At 38.8% G+C, this 4,559-nt stretch overlaps 1 long non-coding RNA gene across 2 annotated transcripts; it reads right to left on the bottom strand.

Moving 5' to 3' along the window:
- Nucleotides 1-493: 493 nt before the first annotated feature.
- LOC146646265 (uncharacterized) lies at nucleotides 494-4,253 on the bottom strand. 2 transcript variants are annotated; one of them, XR_014908933.1, is made up of 5 exons: nucleotides 3,996-4,253; nucleotides 2,856-2,947; nucleotides 1,966-2,123; nucleotides 1,482-1,539; nucleotides 494-538 (listed from the first exon to the last, which is right to left on the bottom strand). It is a non-coding gene; the product is annotated as an uncharacterized LOC146646265 (long non-coding RNA). The 2 variants fall into 2 exon arrangements; XR_014908934.1 differs by having other exon boundaries at nucleotides 1,482-1,536.
- Between the last annotated feature and the right edge of the window lie 306 nt (nucleotides 4,254-4,559).

Here is a 4,559-nt window from a genome sequence, read left to right as displayed (position 1 = left end):
CTGTCTAAATATGAACACATTCAAAAACTCATGTCTCAGAAATAAGCACAGCTGTTCATGTTTGTCATTAGAGTTTTATTTGTAAGAAAATTATGAACTTCATATTGTGCATCAAATAAAAGAACATTTCACAACTCTGAGTCAACAGAAACAGGTAACAGAAATGTCTCTAATGCAGACGTGTACAGTGTAGTGTAAGCATTAAAAGATCATAAAGGAAACACTAACATTGATGTGAAACTAATTGTAATAAAAAATGAGCAGGTGCTTTATAGATTTAAAAGAAAGAATCTGAAAACAACACTTTTTTGGTCTAAGTGATCAAAGTAGAAAACAGAACTGATGTTCAAGAACAAACCGTAGCTGCACTAATATTACACATCTCCATTGTTGTGGTGAACAGACATGTTGCTTTTAAAACCACATGCAGTGTGTGACCATGACTGTTCACTGAGACCATGAACGCCACTTTGCTGAAGCCTTCTTCTTCTTCTTCTTCTAAATTGGAAGCAGAAGGAGCACGAGCTGCTTTGATCTACTGAAAGGAAAAAGCAGAACATCTGAGCTGAAACCAGTCAGCTGAAATCATTAAGACAGGAACAAATTCAATGCAGTGTCTCAGGTGGCTTAGCCTGTTACAACTGTTGATACAAGCTAAATACGGTTAACACACAGTGTCAGGGAGCTCCAGTGTGGGAACTAGTGGCTTTAGGTTTGTAGTCATTTAACTTTCATCCATTCATTCATTTAATTCAGGAGGAAGAAATGCCAGGTGGGTGCAGGCTGGTTACATGCATTTGGTCCCATGCTGTCTTTAACTAAATGACTTGGTTCATTTTATGGCTGGGCTGTATGTGGGGTTATATCATGTTATTTGGGCAGGAGTACCTGTCCTCTGTTAGACTTAGAAAGTTTCTCCATAAGTAGAGTTTCTAACTCTTATAGCACATCTGTGGCTGACAGCTTTTTGGTGGCTCTTTTTACCCCACACTGGTTGTGAGTGTGTAAATACCACTAGTTCTTTTGGGTTGCAGTTAACTTGGGAGGAAGGGGTGGGTCTGCCATGACTAGATGTATAACAATTATCTGGGATACATAAATTTCATAATGCATGCATGTATCTCTATAAACCTGCCTGAGGGCTGCCATTTTTACATTCAGTTATTTCTCTGTTGGAACTAAATAATGAATGTGTTACAGTTAAACTGACACTGATCAGTGTAAATGGCTCATTGGGACACAGAAACCTTTAAATTAAACCCTATCACCTGATATCGAGTGTCAAACAATATCAAAGCTGTAAAAGCTGTTTACAGTCAGAATTTATAAAAACTATGATTGTAAATAAATTCAAACAAGTGAGCTTTTCTCTTTGTGCTGAACATCAACACTGTGATTTCTTAGACTGTAAACTTTACTTTAGCACAACCAGTTGTAGAAGCCGTCACTCCAAATGTCTTTTGATAACAAGAAAAAAATACCTTTTCAGTCCACGGCCTGAAGTTCTTCTCTGACATCTTCTGCCATCAGCTTTGTCTGCTGGTTTGAAGACAATAAACCACAAAAAAGATGATTTAGTCACTTTGTCTGCGTCATGCAGCTCGAATGTGTCGTGTAACGATGTTGAATAGCCGTCGTTATCCCTCTGCTGCGTCAGTAGGATTGTACTGTACAGCATCTCATTGATATGTGAGGAATGCTAATGTAACACGATAACAGACTTACATCATTAAAACATAAAGGGCAGGAGATATTTAGATATTTTTATATTTATATTACATTTTATAGCTGACGGATATTATGAAATAGATAGAATTTACTAAATAGCTGGATGAACATGAAAAATATGTCTATAATAACAAATGACCATGAGAGCCAGTAGAATTAATTCAACTGGACACTCAAAAGACGTCCTTAAATGCTCTTTAAGTGGCAGAACAAACGAACAAACAGTTAATTGCTTACTTGAGATGAAATCTGCTCAGCTACTTTGAAAACAGCTTCTAACTGGTTCCTCCTTTAACAGGATGACTGCTCAGGGGTAAGGCCATCATGCAGTCCAGCAACCTTTATGGTTCTGCTTTGATTCACCAGGAACTATTAGGGAAACCTTCCAGCGCCTCCTGTGAAAGACACAGGCATAAACACACAAACATTTATTAACATGTTCCACAGTCTTCCAGTTTGATTTTCTCATCCTGTGGACAACAACGTACATGGATGCAGGTTTATTGTTAACTTTTGTAAGGTTTATTTAGTGAACATATCCAGCTGCAGCTCCACTGTGATCCTGAACTGGATAAGCACTTAAGAAAATGTCTCAATAAATAGACATACATCAGCTTACTATATTTATCCAAACAGACGGGACCAATAATGCTTCACTGAGTCAGAGACTTTAATGTCTCTTTTATGTAAGAATGTCTCGTGCTGATAGACCTGCAAACTTGACAACAAAGGTTTTTCAGACTGCATGTAGCTGTCCTCTATGTCAGCTCACACATTTACATTCATGTCACACTTATTTCTGCTTTCCCATTTTATAATTATTACTTATATTTTGATTAGATACCTTGAGTTTGTAAATGATCAGATTACATAATTGGAATACAATGTATCCAATTCAGGGTCGCGGGAGGATGAAGCCTATCCCAGCTGATACAGGACAAAGACAGGACAGGCTGCCAGTTTATCGCAGGGCTAACACGATATGTGTAACAGAAAATCCACTTAAATGTTTGATGTTTCTTATAATAATCATAATTATGACTATTATTTAAAGGTTTCTTTATAAATACATTTTGATTTTTTTTATAACCCCTAAAATATAAACCTGAGCTGTTTCAGATTCTGACCTCTGACCTCAGTGCAGCTCCCTCTTGGAAGTACGTCTGCTTCTTGTCTTCCCCCAGTGTTGACCGCCTGCCCTTGATATCACGTACTGTACCTGAGGAACAAAAAAGGACAAACACTTGCCTTCATTTAAAAGTACATTCATACAGAGGTAATCTATGGAAACACACTAGTTCACCCTTTGGGAGAAATCAGTTCCTGTGAAACATTTCTGTAAATGAACATCATGTGGAGAATGAATGAAATGAGTTCTTCAGGTGACTCAGCAGTCCCACACTGACAAATGAAATCTAGTTAAACTATTAAGCATATTTGCTCTTCTGAAATCTGTGTTAAACAACAACAAACATAAATTAGTAACAAAAATACAGCTGAGTAGAGGCTTTACAAACCACCAGCAGCCATAATGCTAAATTTTAATCTTCAAATGTTTCTGAGCCGTCTTCAACCTGCTTTTAACACATTAAAGTCCCACAGTCAATGCAGCCTGACTCAATCCTAGATGTTCAGCACACAGAGACACAGAGGTGCCGTTTAAAGTTTAGTGATAACCTGAGTCACTGATCATTTGCAGTATTACAGAGTCTGGCAGTCTTTGCATGATGTCCACGTCACTGTAAGTTTCTAGCAGACTCTCAGGTGTGACAGGTGTGCCAGCAGGAAAGAGTAATAATAACCTGCATCCTGAGGTTTGTCATGCAGGATTAAAGGAGCCAGGTTTTGTTCACACAGCTAGGATTGTATTTTACACTGACCCTGGGTCAGTATAAGTATCATACAGTTTAAACGAAGCACTGAAACTTGCACATATTTATTATAGATGCACTGAAGCTAATCGAGATATTTGCTGTCAATCTGTGGCTGCGATTAATCACTTTACTGAAAACTTTATTAACTAGTAACTTCATCAGTCATGACAGAAGCTAATATTTCTGTGCTAACATCGTTTAAACAGTAACAGCTTTCCTCCAATATAAGCTAGCACCATAAAGACGGTAAAACACGTAATAATATCTACAAATGCATCTTAAAGCTGTTATATTAGCACTCTGTGTATTACTAACATAACCACATTAACATTACTGACACTCGCTGACTTTTAATAGTCATTCTATAAATGCTGTCCGTTTAAATGGTCTTACCTGTACACACTGCATATCCACCGGATTCCAGCCAGAGTGGATTCTGGAGTCTTCCCACGCTCCTGTTAGTGATCCTCCATCTGGATGGATGAGAACAACCTTCTGAACAATCTAGCAGGAGATGGCCCATATCTATGGGACTGATTTGTGCTAATAACGCCCATTGTATGGACTGATAACAGCCGAAGCGGGTGAATAAAGTCACCCAGTAGCTAGCTGTGCCATTACCCAGCATACACCACTCCCTCCGTAAATGCAATAAACGATACAAAAGTATGGTTCTACCTGTTTTTCAGGTAGTTGTTTACATTATATAATTTATTGTGTTCTGTATACGTCACTACAATGTGATTTGGAAAATGTCTAAATATACCGACAACAGGCACTTCGGCAATCTCTTCAATCGGAGGACCCTTCACGTCAATTCCCGACGCCAGGGGGGTACCCTGCGCGTCCATAAGTGAAGCAGAGGGAGCCTGACCATGCGTCACACGTTTGACGAGTTGGGAGTGAGAACGTGTTGAGAGGGCCGGAGTGACAGAGGAGGATGCTGGGATAGGAGGA

The sequence above is a fragment of the Rhamphochromis longiceps genome, linkage group LG19 (genome assembly GCF_057381845.1).
Source record: "Rhamphochromis longiceps isolate RC_006_pf linkage group LG19, R_longiceps_female_GT1.1, whole genome shotgun sequence".
NCBI lineage: Eukaryota > Metazoa > Chordata > Actinopteri > Cichliformes > Cichlidae > Rhamphochromis > Rhamphochromis longiceps.
This window is presented reverse-complemented; position numbering and strand designations above follow the sequence as displayed.